At 34.5% G+C, this 12,434-nt stretch overlaps 1 pseudogene; it reads right to left on the reverse strand.

The window, feature by feature from the left end:
• Nucleotides 1-8,307: 8,307 nt before the first annotated feature.
• On the reverse strand, nt 8,308-9,824 carry LOC148554232 (uncharacterized; annotated as a pseudogene).
• Nucleotides 9,825-12,434: the final 2,610 nt, after the last annotated feature.

The following is a 12,434-nucleotide window of genomic DNA, read 5'->3' on the forward strand; positions in this document are numbered from 1 at the left end:
TGCCAAGGGACGAGACAAAAATAAAAGTCTCCTACCAAGTGACGAGATAAAAATAAAGTCTCGTGGCTAGGGACGAGACAAAAATCAAAAAGTCTCCTGAAGTTATTTCAAAGACCAGCAAGTGTTACTAAGTGAAAAGGGGGCTAAGATTCAACCCCCCTTCTCTTAGCCACTGAAAACCATCTGACATGAACTACAACCATAGATAAATGGATAATGTGTGGTTTTTAATTTATTTATATAAAATTATAAGTTACATACTTGTTATACTACTAGAAATTAGTATTTTTTGGACGAATTTTGAGACAAAATTGAGATAAATTTTGCACAAATTAGAGACAAAATTTTTGTTTCAAACAAAATTGAGACAAATTTTTTTTGTCCCAAAAAGCTTTGTTGCTAATTTACATTTTGTCTGAAATTTCGTCCGAAATTTTTACATGATTTTGTGACGGATTTTAAATAGGCATTTATATTGCTAGATTTCTAATTATTATGATGTATTTTAGATGAATTTTAGACAGATTAGCCAACATAGAGACAATGTATTTCGGACAAATTTCAAACATAAAAATATTTTATTTTAGACAAATTTCAAACAAAAAATACACTTCATTTTAGACAAATTTCTAACGAATTTAGTCAAATATAACAGATTATTTTCGAACAAATTTTAGACAAATCAAATATTTCTTTTCGATTAAATTTCAAACAAATTTAATTTAATATAATTTACATATTTGAAACAGATCTCATACAAAACAAAAAATTATTTACACACAAATTTTCTACAAATTTAATATAATACTTCAAGTAATTTTCATACAAAATAATTTGTTATTTAATATATAAATATTTCAGAAAATAAATTGTATACAATCTGCTTTCTATATTAAGACCATTATAATAAACAAATCTTTCATATTACATTATTATTGAAATTATAAACATATAATAAAGCCATAAAAAAGTTAATTACAATAAAATACTTAAAAAAATTATTATTAAATATTTTTATCCATAAATATAGTCAAACTAAAATAAGAAAAAAATAATTAAACTAAAAAAAAAAAAGCCTTTAAAAAGGCCACAAATCATGAATAAATTAAAATGTACTAACTAATTCACATAAAAATTCCTTAATCTAATTTAGAAAAAATATATACTCTAGACATCAATCACTCATGCTATTATTAAAGCTTGTCTCAAGCTCATCTTCCACAGGAAGAGACGAGGTTGAAGAAAGTGGGAGATTCAACTTTTTGTATAAAGCATGAAGTGTCTTTTTAGTAGAACTAATTTTTTTCTGTTGAACTTTTTGTTGATGTCCTTAATCTTTTAACTTGTGTTCAGTATCATCCAACTTAACCTTTTGCTCTTTATTGGTCATTTCTTGCTCCTTTAATTGACAAGTGTTTTCTATTTTTTTTAGAACCTGACATCTAAAACAACATAAAGGTTTATTTGATTAGTAACACATATTGAATTTAATTTTCAGGAACATATACATCATTGAAATAATTAAAATAATAGTACTTAGCTGCCAAAATAATCAATTAGGATGTCTATGCTTTAGTAATAATATATATGTACACATGAGCATTAATGAGTAAAACTATATGCATACATATGCTATAGAAAACTAATTTAAAAAAGACACTTCACTTAACATGTTCCATGAATATCTGAAATTTGTAGTTTATTAGGAATAACAAGTTTTTTTTCCGATCATTACAAACTCACAACAATCCCAACAAGGAAGTGAGCCACAAAACAAAGTACCAAAAATATAAAAACAAAGTTTTCAAACAATCATCAATGAAAAGATCAATACAAGACGCTAAAACTACAATCATAAAACAAATAATGCAGCCCCTACTGAACTACCATATATGAAATACTAAAAAACACTTAACTCTTCTTTATAGTCTCTTTACTCTTGCAAATCACCCTCCTCTCCGTTCGTTCCAAATGCCACTGATGCTTATAAATGAGTATATGACCAATCAACGCCCTTTCAAAACCACCCATCTAGATCCACGAACAAAATATCACATAGAAAAAATTCTTTCACCATATACATATTATGCCACTAGAGGAATAATCTAATAAAGTATATAAGGTCCAGTTTAAACCAATTTTTGGACACTAATAAGGTATATAAGGTCTAGAAAATAATATGACGATTCATATATGATGCATTGCACCCTGCCTCACCTCATTCTCGTTGATTCCTGATGCATTGCAAGAATTTGGAGACGGTGACCTGTTTGATGGTATTGAACTACGAGACAGTTGCACATTCTATTTGAGGACCATCTTGTTGTACTGCAAAGCTTGCTTGTAGCTATGCTATTCATCAACATAATAGATTATCAGTTCATAACTTTTCTCCATTTATAAAATGCTTTGAATAAAAACAATCAACAAGTAATGGTTTCAACTTCCACCATTTAATCACACAAAAAACGGAAAAAGATATATATTGGAAAGCGTCTCTTACAATAGCTCTATGATACTCCTTCTCACGGAAGAATGAATCACCAAGTAGCACCTGCAAAATGGAAGCAAGCAAGAAAATAACTTCAATAAATGTTTTAGAAGATTGAAAACTTAATGACTATATGAAGAGTTAGAAAACTTGAAAATTTGCAAAGGCTAAGCTCTCAGCTTTAAGGTGGGGACGGATTCAGTATTTGCAGCGGGTGAAGAAACAAAAAAATAACTCTGTTCAAAACACCATACAAAGGATACAATCAAAAGGGCAACAAAAAAGAAAAAGGAGAATCAATGTAATGCAATTGTAACAAATGCATTTTTGGTTAACAATGCGAAAAGTAACCAATGCGTAAAAAAATTTTCAAATTCACCAATCATTCACAATATTTCCCATCACATACCAAGTAAGAACAAACCCTAACTTCTTAACAAGCCTCTAATCTTATCCTTAGAAAGACCAAAGGACCATTGATAAACCTTAAAGCCATAATCTGACAAAGAGAACCATCGTTAACAAGCAAATTGACAAAGAAACAAAGAAAAATCATATCACTACTCACAAAAAATTGAGACTTGGCAGAGGACGCACAAAGATGCAAAGTGGCAAGGGTCGAAGGCTAGCGGGGGTGCGAGGTCCGAGACCGAAGGAGACGGCCACATGCAGAGGCAGAACAGTGTGAGTGGGTGAGAGCTATGACCTGTGAGTGCAAACCACGAGGGTAGAAATTGCCTGAGGTGCAAGGTCGGAGGCTAGCGAGGGTGCAAGATCTGAGACCGTAGGGTCAGAGGCAGCCATAGGCAGAGGCAGAGCAGTGTGATCGAGTTAGGGCTCTGTAACCTGTGAGCGCGAAGCACGAGAGAGGGTGGTGGTCGCCTGAGTTGCGAGGTCAGAAGCTGGCAGGAGTGCGACCTGAAAGATCGGTGACGATCACAGGTAGGAGGCAAAACAATGTGAGTGATCGGGTGAGGGCTCTCTATAAACTAAAACCAAAAGGGGTCTCTGTGAAGGCAGAGCAGTTTTTGATAAGGAGATCAAAAACTGAAACCAAAAGCGCGGTTTTGAATAAAATTTTGATTTTTGGCGCTTCCGGCTGGTGCAAAGTTTGTTGGAGAAGTGATGTATTCCAAATTTTGTGTTGGATAGGGTCCTTTTCACGTTCTGATCCTATTGGATGAACTCAAGTGCCGTCTGAGTTCCTTCATTTTTAATATATTTTAAAGAAGAGTGTTAGGGGGTCAGCAAGTTTTGTGTTTTGTAACTATCAATTGGTCATTAATAGTCTTTTTAATGGTGTGAGATTACATTCAATGGTGAGAAATCACTCACTTTTCTTTTGATGGTTAAATGTTGGCTACAAAACATAAAAATTGTTGGCCCCTAGACTTTTCCTTTTTTAAAATGTAAATTGTAAATGATTAAGAAAGGGTGTGAAAATATTAAAGACCATGCAAGACTTCTATTTTCGTTCTCCATAGGCATGTTGTTTAAAAAAATAATAAATGGAACTATGCTAGATATCCAAGCATTTTTTCATCCAAGTTTTATCAAAGTAGGTCAAACACCAACAAAAACTCTTATTTAAAGAGCGTCATTACACGCGCTTTATCTTCTTCTCTAACCCCGCGCTTCTTCTTCTTCCTCTTCTCCCCTGCACTGCTGCGGTTTCTTCTTCATCATCTTCTTCTTCTTTCAAATACATGCATATGTCATCTTTTTCTTCTTTCAAATTCATGTATATATCCTCCTCCTCCTCCTCCTTCTCTTCTTCTTCTTCTTTTTCTCCTCGTTTGTTATCGTCATCACCAACAATAAAAACATTATTTTTTCAATTGAATTGAATGGAATGCAATTGCTAAATTGAATTGAATGGACGCAGGTGTTTTGAATCTGAATTGAATTGAATTGAATTGATAATATCTAAATTGTAGACAAAGGTGTTTCAAATTTGATTTTATATAATAGATTATATTTCGTTCTGTCAGTACTATACAATTATTTCACCATGGGTACATGTTCAGTTCATTATGCAGAAAGCTGTTTGAATTTGATTTTATATAATGAATTATGTTTTGTTCACTCAGTACTATACAATTATTTCACCATGAATACGTGTTTGGTTCATTATGCAGAAAACTGTTCCAATTTAATTTTATATAATGGATTATATTTCGTCCAGTTAGTACTATACAATTATTTCAGCTTGAGTACGTGTTCGGTTCATTATGTAGAAAGCTGTTCGAATTTAATTTTATATAATAGATTATGTTTCGTTCACTCAGTACTATACAATTGTTTCACCATGATTACGTGTTCGGTTCATTATGCAGAAAGCTATTTGAATTTGATTTTATATAATGGATTATGTTTCGTTCACTCAGTACTATACAGTTGTTTCACCATGAGTACGTGTTCAGTTTATTATGCAGAAAGGTGTTCGAATTTGAATTTATATAATGGATAATGTTCCATTTATTTAGTACTATACAATTATTTCACCATAATAACATGTTCAGTTTATTTCTGTTCTGCACAATTCAAAATTCTTCCTCTTCACCTTCTACTACTTCTTCACTAGGGAGAGAAGGAGAAAAAGACAAAAAAATACAACAGCAACAACAACAAAAGAATGACGATAAGGAGAAAACACGTGAAGAAGAATGAACGCGAAAATGAAGGAGGAAAATGAGGAGGAGGAGGAACGCGAAGGAGAAGGCAAAGAAGAAGATGTTCCGTACGTGCATAAACGAGCGTGAGAAGAAGAAGCGTGGGGAGAAGAGAAGAAAAAGAAGGGAAGAAGCGTGAGGAAAGAAAAAAAACGAAAAAAAGTGTGTGACCTAAAATTGTTTGGATGAGTTTGGATGCCAAAATTGTTTAGATGTAGAGAATATCTCTAATCAATAATAGACTGAAAAAGTCTTATTTCGGACCAAATATTTTTTTAAAATGCAAATAATTCTCTTTAATTTCTCTTTATGAGTAAAGAGGTGGTTTGCTTTGAAATGACTACATATATTAAAATTTTAAAATTAAATTATATCTAATTTTTATCAACAAATTAAAAAAGATAAGATTATAGCAATGGTACCTAAAAGATAAGTTCTAGAGCATTGATACTTAAAAGATAAATATTTAATAAAATAAAATCTAAATTTAATTTTGAATGATTTAAATTAAATTGTATTTTTAAATCTTCATTATATAGTAATCTTAAAAGATAAATATTTAGTAAAATCAAATTTAATAGCAATGTTAGCTAAAAAATATTTAAAATATATTTTAAAAAAAGATATTTATAATTATTTAAATAAGCATGAATATATATATATATATATATATATATATATATATATATATATATAAAGTGTTTAATTGTGCATAAACATTCTATTTGGTGATGGATGTCAATAGATTTCATAATATATTTCGGTAAACTGATTTTGTAAATGCGAAAAAATTTAGTTGATATAAAAGATGGGTGTATAAATAAGTACTAACATACTGATTTATCTAATTTTTTAAAATATGTGAAGGTTGTGGTAGGCTTAGAGAAGGGAGGTTGAATCTATGCCTTCCTTTTAGTTGCTGTTATTACCCCTTTTAAAATTAACTTTCAATTCAGGTTCTGTTTGAACTCAGCAGTGGAAATTTATGAGACAATTTATTTTTGTCTCATGAATATCAGAAAACAGAACTTAGCAGATAAGAGAAAAGCTAACACCAGTATGTATCCTGGTTCGGTTGCCTTGTGCTATGCAACCTACATCCAGTCTCCTCCACAACTATGGAAGAATTTCACTATAGTTAACAGTATTACATACACCAATTTCACAGGATTGATCCAATCCTTTCACACTCAAGTTCTAACCTAACTTGACATTGGGTATGCTAATACCTAACTATTCACTCTTAGTGCTAACCTAACTAAGAAAGGGATACCTCACAGGTACAAGATACAAGACATAAACACACCTAAAGAAATCTGAAATTAACTCTAGGCTTTTCTCTCAAGTGTATCACTCAGCCTTTTTTCACTCATGGCTTTTACTTGAGCTTTCTCACAATGCCTTTTCTCACAAGAAATTACATAAAGATAAACATAGAAAAGTACATTACAATCAGTAAAACATGAAGGAGATTGACTTCATCAGCATCCTCTTTGCTATGTGCAAAACCAGATTCGCAAACCTCAGATTCAGTTCTTCAGTATTGGTCGAATGCTTCTTTGAAAGAAAGCATTATCCAAGTAGAGGAACTTCTTAACAGAACACTGTTCTCACACTCTGGTTTTCTCTCCTTGCTTTCTGAATGAACAACAAGCTTCTTTTATCTCCTTGCATGTTGCTTGGTTCTTCTTCCAAGGTCAACACCTTGAGCCTTGAGCTTCACCAACCCACAGAATCACTTTTTCACCTTAATCCTTAGAGAAGAAACTTTCCTTCTGACTTTCTCATCTTGACCGAAAGCCATACAGCAGCAACCATAGAAATCTTCTAATGGTCAACTTGATCTGAACCCTTGAAAACCAACTTGGTCTCCAAGTCTTGTTTAAGACTGTAGATACACAGCAGGGAAGAACAGAAATCCTCTTTCCCTTGTATTCCATTTCGGATAGAGCAGAGAGTTGGGAAGAAGAGATGAAACCGAGTTGCATGTATGAGGAAAAGATTTACCTATAACCTAAGCTTGATTTGGTTTGGATTTGTTGAGATGACTTCTGCCTTTCAAGCTTAATTTCTCTTTCTTGCTTCTTTGGTGATTAGCTTGGTGAAGAAGCTCTCTCTCTCTTTCTCTTTCTTACTTTTCTGAAGCTGATTTGACTTGATCAGAGAGGAGAGGAACGTTGTACTTTGAAAGAGAGAATACTTCAATCTTACAAGAGAAGCTTTGTGGGATGGATACGGGCTTGGATTGGTTTTTCATTAAGTAACCCGTTGGTGCCTTGCCTTGCTTCTTTGAAGAATTTTTGCTTGAGATGAATGACTTGAGCTTGTCTTTATTTTTACTTACCATTCAGCCCATTAGCATATATCTTTTGTTTGGTGTTGGGCTGCTGCAACACTTGTTTTTAGCCTGCATCACTTTATCAAAAATAATCAAAACTGATTGGGTGATTAGCCCGCTAATCAAATGTTTGTCATCATCAATTCTATTAATTAATTTCTTAACTCAACAATCTCCCCCTTGATGACAAACATAATCAAGCAATGATCAAAGGAATTAAAATTTTTGATACAGTTAGAAAACTTCCCTTTGATGTTTCTTGCTTTAGTGTTGCTCCCCCTTTCCTTTTCAAGATTAGCTCCCCCTGGATTTATGCTTTCTTCTTTATTCCTGTTTTACATTGTACTTAAAGATAACACAATTTGAGAGCTGTACACAATTATCTTGGCTAAGGGATATCAGATAAGCAACATCACATAATCAGCCCAACATCAAGCTAATACCATCAGCAAACTAATTTAGCATGTGAAATTAAGTACTAATGCAGCAAAGAATATTCAGCATGCAAACTCAAGTATTAATGCAGTAAAAATCCCAAAAGAAGTACTAAGATCTATTCTCCTATTGCTATTACTCCCCCTTTTGTCATCAAGGGTGGACAATAAGCAAGATCAACAAAAAACAAATTCTTGCATCCTGCTGAAAAGAGTTAGTCCATAGTGCAAAGTACTGACTAAACTACTAAAGGTGCAGCAATATCTAGAGTTATTACAGTCATCCAAAATGAAACAATTCAAAAGTAGCTAAAGAAATAGAATTCATGAGACAAAAAAATAGCAGCAGCAGCAGTTTTTATGAGACAAATCCTAGGCATCAGAACCATTCCCCTCCGAAGCAGCTTCCTCTTCAACATCAGTGGCAATGTCTTCATCATTGTGAAGGTTATCAATGAAGGTCATGAGCACAGCCACCCTGTCCCTTGATTTTCTCAGAAAGTTCTCATGCTTGCTAGCTAGCTTCCTTTGTTCCTTGCTCATGGCAATCATGTGATTTGATTGGGAAACAAACTCTTGAGCGACATCCTTGACCACATTCAGCAGAGCAGATTTCTTCCCAGTGGAGATGGAAGTACCTTCGGTGGAAGGAGGAGGAGAGTCATCTGGAATGAATTCTTCATCATCATCATCTAGAACCACTCTCTCAGATCTAGTTGGTCCTTTTTGCTGTTTCACTGAACCACCCCTTTTAGGTATGAATGTCTGTTTTTATAATCCTCATTTGACAAATCAACATCAAAATTCTCAAATATGCAAGTTAAAAACATGCCATAAGGTAGTGCTTTATCTTTCACACTTCTAATAGAATCAAACATGTATCTAGGCATCAAATAGGCAAAAGAGATTTCTGTTTTAGTGATTAGGGCATACAAAACAAGTGTGTCCGTGTAAGAGACCCTTTGATATGAACCACTTTGAGGAATCAAGATGTGGTTGACAATACGGTGCAATTGAGCACGTTCATATCCTAGGACTTTGTGAGTGGGTGTGATGCCATCAATTAAGGAGACATGTTCACAAATATGAGCCAGGGTATCATGGTAAGAGATACCAACACCTTCATCCCATTTCACAGAGGTATAAGCACACGGCCCAACATCAGTGTACTTCAAGGAGTCACTGATAGTTTCATTATTCAAGATAATGTCTCTGCCCTTAACATACGAATGCACACTTCCTTCATGGTAAGTCATGTTTGCATAAAATTCTTTGACCAACTGAGGATATACAGGTTTTTTGATTTTGAAAAGGTGATTCCAGTCTAAAAATTCCAAATTTTCAACAAAAGGAAAACCTTTCTTTTTCAAATCAGATAAATCATCCAGAAAAGATGGACATAGAGTACGATACTGAATAACTCCCTCATAAAAATCGTGGTTCATGGCAGATTTGAAACGATGGGGGTTAAAGTCTGAGTGAGATGTCATGTAGTGTGATTTGTGAGCAAAAGGATCAATGTCTGGTTCTCTAACAGATTTGAGAGGGCGATGAGGGTTACCTCTTTGTGATCGAACAGGGACAGACCTTGACTTAGGTTTTGCTGTCTCAGGAACAGGTTCTTCAACAGCAGGACGCTTCCCCTTGGATGAGCCAGGTTTCGAAGAGCTTGGTTTGGAGGGGGTAGTCTTAGGTGGTGGCGTCGGCTTGGCAGGAGTAGGGTACCTTGGAGTGGTTTTGGTTCGCGCCATGGGAACAGAGCGAGGAGGAGAGGTAGGAGGAGAAGGAGATGGAGTAAAGGTCCGGTCTTGGGAGCGAGTGGAAGGTTTTGAGGGAAGTTTGTAAACTTTTTCACGAGGAGGCCTTTTAGCAATGGTTTTCTTCCTCATTTGGTTAGTTTCAGTCTTTTGAGGGAAGAGAAGCAGTAAAGTGAGTGGAAAGAAACCGAAGAGTGTGAGGAGAAGTTATGGAGGGAAGAGAGGGAGTGTTGGTAACCGTACCCAAAAGTGGATTTCCAAAACCATACAACTGCATCACCATTTGAAAAGACTTGAAAAGACATGACCTCATAAAAGAAAGATTTGATTTGATTTTAGAAACAAGAAAATTTTTAATTTTAAATTTTCGAAATCCTTAAAATTAAAAAAAATCAAACTGAAAATTCTTTTTGGACAAAAATATTAAAAGAACCCTTAAACAAAATTAAACACACAGGCCAACCAAAAAAAATTTTAGCAAAGAATTGTAACATTCATATTTGGGCCTTGAGGTGATATGGATTTAATGAAACACATTTGGACCACTCTTGTTCTGAATTTTGAAGTTGGCCCATATTGAGTTTCACTTGAAACAAGCCCAGAACACGCTGACTTGAGGGAAACGTTCATCACCTGCCCAGAATTGTCTCATGCCTGTTTATGAGACAAAAAGCTCCAGCAAATATATCAACATTTTTCAAAATAAAGAATCATAACCTAAAATTCCCAAACAAGTCCTAAGCATGCAGAATCTATCCTCAGCTAATGGTTTTGTGAAAATATTTGTTAATTGCTCCTCTGATTTAACAAATTGAATACTAATATCTCCCTTTTGGACATGTTCTCTTATTGAGTGAAATTTCACTTCAATATGCTTAGTCCTAGAGTGCAAAACTGGATTTTTAGAAATATTAATGGCACTCATATTATCACACATCAAAGGAATATTTTCATCATTTAATTTGTAATTAGCAAGCTGTGTTTTTAACCATAAAAGCTGAGAACAACAAGAAGAAGCAGCTATATACTCAGCCTCTGTAGTGGAAAGGGCCACTGTTGGTTGCTTCTTACTTGACCATACATTTAAGGACTTCCCAAGGAAGCAACATAAACCAGAAGTGCTCCTTCTATCAACTATATCACCAGTAAAATCTGCATCACAATAACCAACTGCAGAAAAATCATCAATCTTAGGATACCATAGACCAAAATTGGATGTGCCATGAACATACCTAATGATCCTCTTAACTGCAGAAAGATGTGACTCTTTTGGTTTGGATTGGAACCTAGAACACAATCCAACACTTTGCACAATATCGGGTCTAGAGGAAGTTAAGTACATAAGAGAACCAATCATTCCTCTATACCTAGTCTCATCAACATCTTTCTCAGTTTCTCCCTTATCTAATTTAGAACTAGGATGCATGGGAGTTCCCATGGGTTTGGCATTTTCCATACCAAATTTCTTAACTAATTCCTTGGCATACTTTTCTTGATGAATGAAAATACCTTTTTCAGTTTGTTTAATTTGCAGCCCAAGGAAGAAATTAAGTTCACCCATCATACTCATGTCAAATTCACTTGTCATGAGTTTTCCAAATTCAGAACAAAGGGATTCATTGACTGATCCAAAAATAATGTCATCAACATATATTTGGACTAGAATAAAAGAATCATTAGAGTTCTTGATGAATAGAGTTGTGTCAGTGATGCCTCTTTAAAAACCATTTTTCAAAAGAAAATAGCTAAGTCTCTCATACCAAGCTCTAGGAGCTTGTCTTAAACCATAGAGAGCTTTAGATAATTTGAAAATATGGTCAAAATGCTCTTTATTTTCAAAACCAGGAGGCTGCTCCACATACACCTCTCTATCTATCACACAATTCAAAAATGCACATTTCACATCCATTTGATATAATTTAAAACCACAAAATGCAGCATAAGCTAAGAGAAGTCTTATGGCTTCCATTCGGGCAACAGGGGTAAAGGATTCATCAAAGTCTATTCCTTCTTCTTGGTCATATCCTTGTGGCACTAGCCTTGCCTTGTTTCTTGCAATGCTACCATCTTCTCCCAACTTGTTCCGAAAAATCCACTTGGTGCCGGTCACTTTCTTTCCACTTGGCCTTGGAACCAAAGTCCACACTTGGTTATTTTCAAACTCAAGAAGCTCATCCTCCATAGCTTTAACCCAAGAAGGGTCACTGAGTGCTTCCTTGACGTTTTGAGGCTCTATTTGTGAAAGAAGGGCAATGTTTGATCCTTCATTTGCCTTTCTAGTGGAAGACCTTGTTTGCACTCCATGAGAGACGTCCCCAATGACAAATTCCTCAGGATAATTCTTCAAGAATCTCCATTCACGAGGTCTGGTGGACTTGGAGGCAGATTGAGATACCAAGGAATTCTGGGAGCTGCTGACTTCAGGATTTCCTTCAGATTCATGAGACAAAATGGAATTGTCTCTCGAATTTTCAGCAGTTGCAGTTTCTGGTTCAGTTTGACCAGAATTTCCTTTTTCATTATTTTGAGTGGTTTCATCTTCCTTTTGAGCTTGATTTCCTGCATCACCATCTTCCAAAATGTTTTGCACCAAGTTAGTATCACAAAATGTAACATGTATGGACTCTTCAATAATTCTAGCATCTTGATGATAAACCCTATATGCTTTACTAGTTGTGGAATATCCTACAAACAAACACTCATAAGCCTTTGGATCAAATTTTCCCAAATTTTTTTTGTTAT

This window comes from Arachis ipaensis, chromosome B7, assembly GCF_059453495.1.
Source record: "Arachis ipaensis isolate K30076 ecotype BB chromosome B7, ASM5945349v1, whole genome shotgun sequence".
Classification (NCBI taxonomy): domain Eukaryota; kingdom Viridiplantae; phylum Streptophyta; class Magnoliopsida; order Fabales; family Fabaceae; genus Arachis; species Arachis ipaensis.